Below are 12,650 nucleotides of genomic sequence, written 5' to 3'. Positions count from 1 at the left end.
AAAGGGCTAGTCAGCCATATAAGAGTAAATGTATTTTGAGGTGGAAAAGGCTGGAGGAGAGGAAGGAGATGTGAATTTGTCAAATGGGGTGGATTGGATGCACATATTTCTGCTGTGAATCAGAAGGGAGGCAACGTTTTATACCGTGACAAGTCTTGTAGCAGAGGAAAGCTGCTGCCAGCCCAAATCCAACACAAACCCAAAGCAGAGGAAAACACACCCACAGCTGTCTCCTGCAGCATTTCCCTTTGGATCAGGCCGAACCTCACGGGATGCAGCTCATTGATGCTGTTTGCCCCACATCTTCCACCTGCAGGGAGCTCAGGGGCACTCAGAGCCTCCTCAGGCCCCGCAACCCAGGCACCCACCGCTCTCCAGGCTCCCTGCATCCCGCCAGACACAGCCTCCATTCCTCCGGCATCAGCAGGCACGCTCTGCCATCCTGCCAGCGTCACTGCAGACGTTTCAATAATGCATGAGCAAGGCTCCTGCCCTCATTTTTTCCCAGTTCTTAATCAGATAAAAATTAGATGTTCCTAGGTACTGCCGTGCACGGGGCTGCTGCAGCAGTTTGGTTTGCAGCGAGCTTTGTGCGTAGAAATTTCTCCGCGCGCTCAGGAGCTGGTGCCGTGGCTCTGGAGAGCAGCCTCCCAATTAGGCACAACAAAGCACGTCATTTCCATTCTGAGACTACAGGTAAATCCTTTAATTAAAGAAGTCTTACGTACTTCAGTGGTTCCTTCTGGAACCACAGGATCCTCCTGAGGACACAGATGTCCTGCTCCACTTCTCCTACCCAGTCCTATTCCTGGACCTCCTCCTTTTCATTAACGTGAGCATGACAGGGTGGCTCCTGGCTCATTGGCATTCAAGGTCTGACCTGACAATTGGGGGTCACTCAAGGACACAGCTGCAGCAACTTCTCTGTGCTCTCCCTGGCAACTCCATGGTGGCCAGGATACAAAAGCTGCACAGATGAGGCAGAGCTCCTGCCCCTGAGGGTTCCATGTGCCTGCTGTGATTTTCCTCACAATAAATAATTTCCATCCGCCTCTCCCCTCCATCCATGGCTTTAGCTGTACCCAGAAGCAGGTGGAACACAGCAGACATTCCCTGTGGAGAGCACCTTGTGCTGGCCAGGTGTTCCCACTTTCTCGTGTGGCCAAGCCAAAGGCACAAACAAGCAGGGGCTGCGATCAGATCCTGAGCAGAGAGGAGGGAGAGGATGTTTGCACAGCTGGCGCTTCATGGTGGTCCTGAGGTGGGGCTGAAGCCCCCTCTGGCTGCTCTGGGGAGGGACCCTGACCCCCCCTGCTCTGAGGTCCAGCCCCAACTGCTCCAGGAGCCCAGCATGGACCAAGGTCCTTCCCACAGGCTCTGTGGGGCAAACACAGGGCAAACTCAGCCAAGCCTCAAAACAGAACTACCCTGTAGATGCCAATACCTCTCCAGGATACTTATCCATCAGAAAGGCAGCAAAGTTTATGCATTCAAGAAGGAGACTGGCTTTCAAGCTTCTTTCCACCCAGAAATTGCATATACCAGCCTGGTATTAAAATACCTGCAACTAACATATATTTTCAATCAATGGCATAAATGAGGCTGTGAAGTTATTTCAGTTACTATGAAATAATTACATTTTGGTACCACATGAACTTACGCTGGCTTTTATTTTCCTTTTTTTTTTCTCTTTAACACAATTTAGCAATTTTGCTCTTCTGCAGATGGCTATAAAAATTATTCAGGAAAAAAACCTCAACATTTGAAGACTTTTTAACCTTCAAAAAACATTCTAGAACTTTCTTTTGTAAAACTTTGCCACATATTTAAATGTATTGGGGCAGGTCCAGCTAGTATTCACATTCCTACTTGTAATAGTAAAAATATTTTGACATATTTCTGGGAGTAGTCAACCCTGTTAGCTCCCACTTAAAGCGCAATTATTCAGGAATATTATAGATCATTATGTGGCTTTGGGGAAAAATAAGTATGACTCAAGTGCCCATTAGTGAAAGTGAAATGGTAGTAGGACACCTAGGAAAGCACATGTGGTATTCCCATGAATATCAAATTAATTCATTATGATAGCATTGGTAAAGTGTTAAACTATTTCCTATTTAATGACACAAGATTTATTTGCCAAGGCTGGAATATAAACACTACCCGACAAAGTCATAAGAAAGGGTTTGTCTTTAACAGGTTTATGTAAGAGGTGGCCATGGGTGTCCATCCATTGGTGCTGGTGGTGTCTCGTTTATTCTGTCTCCTTTTTCCCAGTAGGAAGAGCTTACCTGTGGTGTCTGGATAACAACCTACGTGACAAAGAGCTTTTCCCTTCCCAAATTCTGCCTGGATGCAAGCAGTAGCAGCTCTCCATTTGAAGTAAGACATCCCCTGTTGGGAGGTCATGGAGAGCACACAGCCTGCAATACACAAAATAAAGACACATTCCCTAGCAGGCATGTCAGGGGGAAGGTCAGGGAAGGAGTCAGGGAAGTGGCTCCCACACAGCAAAACACACACAACACTCTGCCTCTGCCTTTTCTGACCAGCTCATTGCCCTGAGGAGAGAAAATGAGGAGCAGTGATCCCCTCTGCCCATTACAGAGCAGCCAATGCAGCCACCCCAAGCTGCCTGCACTCCAGCTGCACACCAGCCCCTGCAGCAGAACATCCTCTCCCCCATCCTGGGCTTTAAACAGGACTCACAAGCTGCTTCCTCTGAGTCAGGGGTTTTTGAAGGATTCTCATAGCACATCACCACAGGACCTTTATTGCTTCAGCTCCTCCTGAGCCAGGGGCAGTTCTTCAGATTTTTGGAGTTTCTCACCAGATCTGTTTATTAGCTAGGAAGGGACAGAGGTTATGAAGTGACCAGAAAGATGACATTCTGTGGCATCTCTGCTATATTGTGGTAGATCTACCCATTATATGCAGACAAACAAAATTTTTTCCCATGAGTTTCTCACTCAGTGCTGTTTCAGTTCAACATCCAGCATGGGAATAGGAAAAATCCACATCTCAGGCCAGGGTAGGACAACAACAAGGGAAAGAAATACTGAACTCTGGACATTGACAGGCTACTCTCAGGTGTCACAAATGGGAGAGAACTGGGAAAGAAAGAACAAGGACCTCCTGCCTTGCCACAGATCTCCGGTTTGATCTTCTGATCTTCATCCTGCTGCCTGATAGATGGGAAAAACACAGTGTGCACCTCCTCTCCTCAGAAGGCACCTTTGTAACCTTCTGGAGTTTCCCTCAAAGGCTTCAGGCATGTGAATATTAAAACATACTTCCAGTCCCACATCACACAAGCAGGACATGCATTGATGCTTGTCTCTAAGAATGGTTTTCTAGACCTAAGACAGGCATTTGCACTGTGACCATGATCATTATATGAAGGGAGGGGAATGATTTTGCAAAATACCTTGACCTCAGAGTTATTTGCACACAAGAGTTCAAAATTGACCCAGTTGCTACTTTTTTATACTTTTTCAATGAATGCTCTTTAACAACTGACTAAATTTTTGCATTTCTCCTCAATTTCCCAATTCCTATTACAAAAAAAAAAAAAAAAAAAACCAAAAAAAAACCCCAAAACCAAAAAACAAACAAGCAAACAAAAGATAAAAGCACAAGCCAATAGACAATCTTTGAATGTACAATGAGATTTAAAGAGATATTTCCAAAAAAGTTGCAAATAATAGAATCTTTAATATGAAAGAGATGGGGATGGCTTCCTGAGAAAATTGTCTGAAGACCATTCACTAAGAAATCTCTGCAGTCTCCAGTTAAAAGCAAACAAGTTATACAGGAAGCTTATTCAGGAAGTGAGCAGCACACTTCAAGGCACCAGTGAAGTGGTCATGGGTCATCTCACACCCTCAAGAAAAGGTCTGCAGACCATCCCTCACCCTCTGTTTCCCCTTCAGCCCATCACCCTTCCTTCAGTGACCCATTTAGCTGTTCATCTTCTCCTTGAGGGAACTTCTCCCAACCTCCAGGGCATTTCACACCTATTCCCTGCTGTCACCTCATCTGACATAGATTTAGTCACCCAGAAGGCTCCCAAGGCCATGACACCCAACTGATTCATCTCCACCGTGTTGCAATTAAAAGTCTGCCAACCTTGCAGAGGGTTGGGAGTGTTTTTTGTTTATGATGTAGGTGCAAGTTCTCCTGCCAGGCCCCAGAGACTTCCCTGTGACAGTGGTGTGCAAGCCTGATGTCCTTCCAGAGAAAGTGCTCCCAAAAATTATGATAAACTCGAGGGGGATTAAACCATGAGCCTTTTCTTCATGGAAATGCAGGAATCAGTGTGCAATGGAATTAAACCTAGAGTATGCTTAAGAAAACTCAGTTACAGTCACACCAAAATCAGCATATGCCAGACCAATAAAATGGAAGAATTAGGAAATGGAGGAGAAGACAGCTACAGCCTGAACCAACAGGGTACACATTTTCCCTTTGCACACCAACACAGAGCTCTCACACTGATTGCAACTCAGTAGAGACTGAGACACTACCTTAACACCACACACAGTTCTGAAAAAACCCACACACTAAAGACAAATCAAGCACAGGGAGAAAACCATCATTTAAGACTTCTTAAAAACAAATCTAAAGAGTTGCTGATGGTACTGAAGGAATAGGTGTATTCCTCTTACCCCAATATTTTTAAAGGGGGATTTTGTCAGGAAGAAAAGGGGCAGAAGAATAAAAATACACATATATAAGGGAGAATACAATAGAATTTATGTATCCAGATTTTAACAAGGAATTCCATATGTTTCCACAGAAGTTAAGCTAAAGAAAGCCTGTATTAGCAGCCATGCTGTAGCTGAAGACCTTTCTAAGGAGTGCCAAAATGGAAAGCACAAGGATGCAGGAGAATGGTGCAAGGAAATGTCGTGAAACCTACCAATCATTCCCTAAGGTTCTTGGCACACAGGAATGCACAAATGAAATTTGCTGATCACAATGTTAATGTTGAGGCACTGTTAATACAGAGGACTATTAGGATATCACATAGAAAGAAATAAATGACAAATGGAGCAATATAAATTGGATTAAATTCAATTATACTAACTGCAAGGTGACATGCTCAGGGACAAGTAGCAGAAATCTCTTATAAATTGGGAACTTTCAAGTGGAAACCAGCTGAGTACTCTACAGACTTTGTTACAGCTCTTCTTTCTGCATAAATACAAAGCCTTTGTAAAACACAATCATGAAAGAGAGAAATGCAACCAATCCTAGATGGGACTTGGCAGCCTCCCTTGGAATTCTGGACATCTGACCATCCATGTCCAGGAAAGGTTATTTCAGATGAAACAGATATGGGCAATGATTGAGGAAAGAGAACAGTCATAAGTAAATGTGAGATCAAAAGTAAATGTAGAGCAGAGAATTTCCAGAAAAATCCAGGCAAAAATTGTACCTACCATTAAACTGGTGATCAATCAGCTTATGAAAAGCATTGGACAAAACAATTGCAGTGATGTAGGATTCAAACATTGGATACTCATAGGAAAATCCCTAAATTTAATCAGCTGAACAAGAGAAAAAGAGGTCAAAGAGGAGAAAGAACTCACAGAGGTTGCCAAGTAGTCTCTGTATGGGTCTTCACTCCGAAAAGAAAAGGGAAATACCCATCTTTGGTTTGTGAAGGTGAACTGCTGTCAGAGGAGCATAAGAAAAAGTGCTGAAACAACTTGACAAATTAAATTGCAATAAATCACTGAGACTGGAGCCTATTCATCTCAAAGTTCTGAAGGAACCAAACAAAATAGCTGAGCTATTAAACATATGTAATTTATCATTAAAAACAGCTACTAGATCAGAGATTTGGAGGGGAGCCAGCAGTAGTCCACATCTATAATTTAAATAGGTACCCTGGGTGAGCCTAAGAAACATTACTGACACGACTGGCTGGGGGGAGCAGCCACGTCAGCAGCAACAACAGGACTTGCTGCAGGAAGGCCCTTTGTGTGAACCACAGCACTCAGGGAGGGTAAAGTATTTATCCAGCTTAGTTTTGGGGCTGCATTGTTCCAAAATACACTGGATCAAAGCTACACAGGAAGAAATCTCCTTTATGGAGATGGACAAGCTCCTGAAATCACCCCATAGCCCCATATAGCTCCACACAGTGCCAGGAGTGGACACCAACACGTGTTTGCCTTGTACATCGACTTCAACAAGCATACTCACCATTAAAGGATTGCATTTTATTTTTTTGGTGGTGATGTTATTCGCTTTAATACAGTTCCTTTTATGGATCAAGATCCCATTATGCAAAATGTTACATACACAGGAAGGACAAGTGAGTTCTATCCAATTATCCAGCTGAGACATGAGAAGCCTGGGCAGGTAGAGGGGGGACTACAAGAAAACAAGAGCACAGATCAGGAGGGTGAGCAGACTCCCCTGTGCACCCACTGCCAGCATTCCCTGCAGCTGGACTAGAGGAGAGGATTGCAGCTGCATCCTGGGGCATCAGGTCTGAGGGATCCCAGGGTGCACACCTGTACCTCACCTATTTGGGAGTAGAGCGTCCTGTAAATGAAAGATGGTAGGACTGGCCAGTAGACAACAATAATCTTGCTAAGATCAGTGTCCATCACCTCCTTTCTGCTTCAGCATTAGTACTGCTCTGTCTGTTTTCTGTCCTTTCTGATTTTCAGTTTAAACATTTTCTGAGAGAAGGGCAAACAACACACAACAGATTTGAGCCTAATGACAATAGATTTGCTTTTTGAGTTCATTTTCACATGCCATTTAAGAGCAGCTAATTAAGCACGTGTTAAAAACTGCTGCTTTATACATTTCTGCATGTTAAAGAATGGAATATAGCACCAAGGGAAGTACAGCTGAATTCTAATAACTTGTATATTATAAACTTGTGTATTATTGTATATTGAACATACAATACCTAGTATCATGGGCATATTACAGCTCTTCTGCTTTTACTGGTGAACTCATAATAATACTCTTATCTTAGTCCAATTTTTAAATATTTATTCCAGGAAAAGATTTTTTTTTTTTTTAAGATATACGCAGCCTCAGACAAATGCTATGCAAGACAGGTATATTTAAGTAATGTCAGGGAGATATCTTAAGAGGCACATGCTTTACAGCAAACTCAACCTTTAGAATTTGAATAGAGGACTGGGCTTTTGGTAGATGTAGTCTGAAGGCTTATCCTGAATCTCTTTTGCAAGAGTTGTATCGAACTGAATGCAAAATAAGAACTGTCAACAAAAAGTCTGACTTTATGCTTCAAATATTGGTAATTTCAGAGCTCTTGCCCAAAATGAAATATAGAAGATGAAGTGGAGTTGACAAAAACTTTAACTGATGTAAATGCACCACACCTGTGCATTCTTCATTACACTTAAATGCCTAAAAATCCAAACCAGACCATAATGTTTTAAATAATTTCATATACTGCCATCCTGGACTAACAGCTGGGGAACTGGGCTTGAAGTCAGAAGTAGATCCTTGAGGCTGCCACCAGCCCCATTTTTTGGGGCAGCTTCCAGAAAGAACCTTATCAAACATAACCTATAGAAACTCTAAAAGAATGGAGCAAGGGACTTTCCTCCAACAACAATTTCATTACCTTTGTAATGCAACATTTCACATTGCCATCACCAAAAATGACATTAGGAAAAAATAAAGCCTAGGAATTACAACTGCATTTTGGGAGATGGGAGATTACATAAGCATCTTTCTAGCTCTAACAGGATTGCATAGTTAATTTGAAATATATTGTTTCCTATATTAAGGAAAAAAACAAAGTAAAAATAAGGAATCTTTTATTAGAGTTTGAAAGACCCCCAACAACACACAAAGGTAAACCATCATTTTAAATGTAAAAGTAAATGAAATGTTTGCTGCTCAATGAACTTTTGCTTGAAAGAGAATTTCTCCCAACTGCAAGGTCTGCGGTGCTGATAATTCCTGATGCACAGACATGTAAGATTCATTGACCTATTTAAATGCATTTCCCTGTTAAAAGGCCTGATTACCAAGGACTGACCAAACTAGTCCCGCTCTGTATCTCAATTCGACATCTTCACTCCAGCATGATTCATTACTATATGATAAGGATGCCAGGAAGTAGCAAACACACAAAGTGGGGAGGGAATGCAAACGGGAAATATCTGACATTCAGAGAGGGTGCTTGAAGCTGACAGTGAATGCAAATGAACAGCCAGTTTGGACCATTTCCTGCTTATGCTAAAAAAAGGGTTGTTTTATCAGAAATGAGCCCGGTTTAAATCCAAGACGAGAGTAGTGCATTAACGTCGTTGAAGAATACACCTAAAATCCCATTTGCTTTAAAAAATATGGGGCTATTTTGGAAGCAGGTCAGGAGACAAGCCTGTTGTAACTGACTCAGTTATAATTATAGTACAGATCAGGCCCTGACTCCACTGTAATTGTATAGCATGACAGGCTCATGCATGAACGAAGAGTAGGAGTCTTGTCTAGAGCAAGAAAAATACTAATATCATGAACATAAGAGTGAAAATCATAATTACGGATATGTCACTGAGGACTGGGGATGCAGCAGGCAGGGACTGATTCCCGGTGACCTGGGAAAGACTGACTCAGCTCTGGGCTGCTCTGACCGCTGAGTTTTGCCAAGAGGGAAAATGACTGCTGGGGCGGGTATTCCCAGTGGGTCATTGCCAGGAGATGGTGATGCAGGGGCTCATCTCTTACTTTGCCACAGCGTAGTGACTCCTGAAGGTGGGCAAGTGCCTGCCTGACAGAGAAAAGCCAAGGCACCAGCAACAGGGTGCCTTTCTTGCTCCTGCAACTTGTGGGAGAAGCAAGCGGTTCCAGTGGATCACAGTGGGGCTGCACTGCACATCACCATCCTCTGCCTGCTCTGCTCCCCTACCTGTCTCCCACAAAAAGGTGTCCCTTCTCCTCAACTAGCCAGCACACACACTCACAAGCCACCTCTGCAGTGCAAGAGGTGACCTGCAGCCAGGGCAGGAGATGGACAGCCAGTGGTGATGCTTTTCTCCACCTGGGTTCACAAACCACCACAAAATCACTTTGCTGTCTTCAAAAGCAGCCAGGGCACCCAGAAGAGAAACAGATGTGGAGAGACATCAAGAACTGGTGTCTTCAGCATCTCACCTCCTGGATGAGCTTGGCACCAAGCTCCAGCCCACAGGGAGTTGGGGAATATCTTCCCCAGGGCAGATTCTCCTGTTACACTTTTCCTTTAGGATTTGGTGATGATATCAGTGCCTTTTATAGAACGGGGTTAAGCACTTCAATGGGCTTCAGGGTGCCCCCTTCACAAGTTCAGGGGCCTTCTCAGGTTTATGGATTCACATCTGACCTTTTCTGCTTCCCAGAACAGCATCTTTTAATCAACAACCTCTAGGCTGCAGAGAACAAGTGGATGGATCCTTCCTTCCCACCCTTCCAGTGCTGTGTGGAAGATATAGTTTCTATATCCCTCCAAAAATCATTGAGAAAGGGACACAGACACGATTATCCACTTGACATTAAACAGTTACTGGAGTTGACATTTGAGCATACAACAAAAAACCAACAGATGGATATTGGCAGATGGAGGAACATGAAGAAACAATGAGACATCTTCAACCATCCTTCTCTGCTTCTGAAACATGTTATTGTTTCCCCTACCATTTCTCTTGACCCCAGCCCCATTTTCAAGTGCCTCTCCATATGCTTCCTTTCTTCGCCTCCATATGTCTTAAACATGTTAAAAAAAAAAAAGTTAGAGAAAACCACAATCTCATTTGTTGTGGCCCTACTCAGTCAATTCTCTCTCCCCCTTCTCCCCCTGTAAAATCTGCTTTCTTTTCCCCCTTGTCCATAGAAATGGCTTACAGCAGTGCCAGGAAAGTCACCAGCAAGTTCATCCTCCCTTCCGTTGTAGGGTGACTGCACACCCTCCCTTCCTGAAAACCACCTGTTCTCCAGCTTTCAGAAATGCCATACGCTTCTTGTTTTCCTCCATTCCCATGTCATGACACACTTCCACATCTTCAACTACCCGTTACAAACTCAGCGATTTAACTTCTTCATTTCCACTCTGCTTTGCTCACAGCTTGCCTTTCCCTCACCAGCTGAACTTCCTCAAGATCCCTCTGCAGAAGGAAAACCACATGCCAGCAAACTGAAACTCAAGCACTTTAAAGTTCCTTCTCTTCCTTGATGCTCTTTAAGCTTGTAAGTATATCCTCTTTTTCTGACTTACCGTTTCTTATCCAGCTTTTCCCACTGCCATTCAGTCTTAAAATTCACACAATTGTATTTTCTATACAATCTCCCACAAACAAATATACCAGACTTCAAAAGTTATAGATAAGCAACACATTCTCTTTTGGCTCCTGATATTTTTCCTAAGCTGATTTGTATCTTACCTCTCTATTGGATCAAATCCCATTCTTCTTCAAGTTCTTTTGCTGACCTTCCTACAAAATTTGATTTTTTTTCCTTCTTGCCTTCATGGACATGCACACCTTAATGTCTTTCTGTATCTCCTTCTAGTACACTTCATCTGCAGAAATCCTTCATTTGCCACTTTTAAAGGCTCTGTCCTATCTTTTCTTCCTCTCTTCTTGGTACTGATCCACTGGCCCAATCCAACTAATTTCTGTTGGCTCTTCTTTGAAAAGAGCTATAAATCCTACCTTCCCTGCTCTTAATATTAGAAATTACTAATGAAGATTAATGGAGGCATTAGCCAGATGCAAGCAAACTTCACTGCTTTTTTACTTATATTTCATTGTTTATTTGAGAATTTTTCATTGTATAAACTATGATAAGATCTTTATATTTTTTGATGTACCTCTAAGTATCTGGCACACTTTGAGATGTGTATTAATTACACTCAAAATGTCACAAAATTGAACTAATGTTTAAAGCTTTGCAAAATTAATCTCTACCAAATTCTGATCTTTGAATTCAATACTTCATTTGGAATCTGGCATGAAATATAATTACAGTGGAAGGTGAAATAAAGAAGAGTAGAATGAACAGTTTGCATACCTGCTATTCACCATCTGTTCTCTGTGATAGAATGAAACTATTTTCTTTACAGAGGATTTTGACTTGGTGGAAAAGGGAGAATTGCACTTTTTATTATACTGCAGAAATATTTTTATTTTGGTTTTAAGTACCAAATAAAACCAACTTAATATCTCTTAGTGGGCTGTGATGATATATTAGATGACTTCTAACTTCAGAAGCCGTAAATTAGGATGTCATTACCAGGAAATCATACTACTGCCTAACAGGGCTGTGAGGCACCAACAATAATTCCCCCCCACACACATATTTTGGAGTTTTTTTTACTTTAATCTTGATTATGGGCTCTAAAAGGTGAGGCCACAAGCACTGGAAGTTATCTTAAAAATGTTTTCTATGTTTTCACATAGAATCACAGAATGGCTTTGAAGGGACCTTAAAGATCATCTCATTGCAACCTCCCTGCCATGGGCAGGGACACCTTCCACTATCCCAGGGTGCTCAGAGCTCCATCCAACCTGGCACTGAACACTCCCAGGGATGGAGCATCCCCAGCTCCTCTGGGCAGCCTGTGCCAGGGCCTCAGCACCTGTTATGCACTGGAAGGGGCTCTGAGTTCTCCTCAACACCTTCTCTTCTCCAGGCTGAACAAGCCAACCTCTCTCAGCCTCTCCACAGGAGGGATGTGCCAGCTAAAAATGTTTTCTATGTTTTCACACAGAATCACAGAATGGCTTTGGGTTTGAAGGGACCTTAAAGATCATCTCATTGCAACCTCCCTGCCATGGGCAGGGACACCTTCCACTATCCCAGGGTGCTCAGAGCTCCATCCAACCTGGCACTGAACACTCCCAGGGATGGAGCATCCCCAGCTCCTCTGGGCAGCCTGTGCCAGGGCCTCAGCACCTGTTATGCACTGGAAGGGGCTCTGAGTTCTCCTCAACACCTTCTCTTCTCCAGGCTGAACAAGCCAACCTCTCTCAGCCTCTCCACAGGAGGGATGTGCCAGCCCTCTGACCAGCTTTGTGCCTCCTCAGGACTCGCTCCTGCAGGTCCATGTCCTGCTCATGCTGGGGAGCCAGAGCTGGATGCAAGACTCCAGCTGGGGTCTGGACAGTAAAAGTCTGAATTATTAGGGAAAAAGTGTCATTATGAGATTTGCCATAATTTCATGAACACTGGTGAAACTGAGAGTGAAAACATGGGCACAGGCATCTTAGTGGACTGACACCCAGGTTGGGTCATGGTGAGAAACGTGCTTTACCCCACAGTGTGCACCCCTACCTTATCCCTGATTGCATTAATGTAATGTCGCGAATGAGGGATTCATTGGTTGCATGAAAACTGGCTGCAGGTGTCATTTCTCCTGCTTTTTTAGAATTTCCTGGGGAATTCTAAATTCTAATTCCTGGGGAATAGCCTCTCTTTCCCCCCATACCTCCACCATCCCTTTCTAATCAGCACAGCTACCCCAGCACCAGCCCAGCCCCGCCGGCTCCCCCAGCCTGGGCTTCCCGGGGCTGTTTTTAAGGACCTTTTCTTGGCTGCACGGAGCGGGGGAAGGGTTAACTTTTCCTCCCCAGACAGAGCCCTGCTGATCCCGTAATGAGTAAGCAGAGCCG

Source organism: Passer montanus, unplaced genomic scaffold (assembly GCF_014805655.1).
Source record: "Passer montanus isolate IOZ18808 unplaced genomic scaffold, ASM1480565v1 scaffold28, whole genome shotgun sequence".
NCBI lineage: Eukaryota > Metazoa > Chordata > Aves > Passeriformes > Passeridae > Passer > Passer montanus.
Note: the sequence above shows the minus strand (reverse complement) of the source record.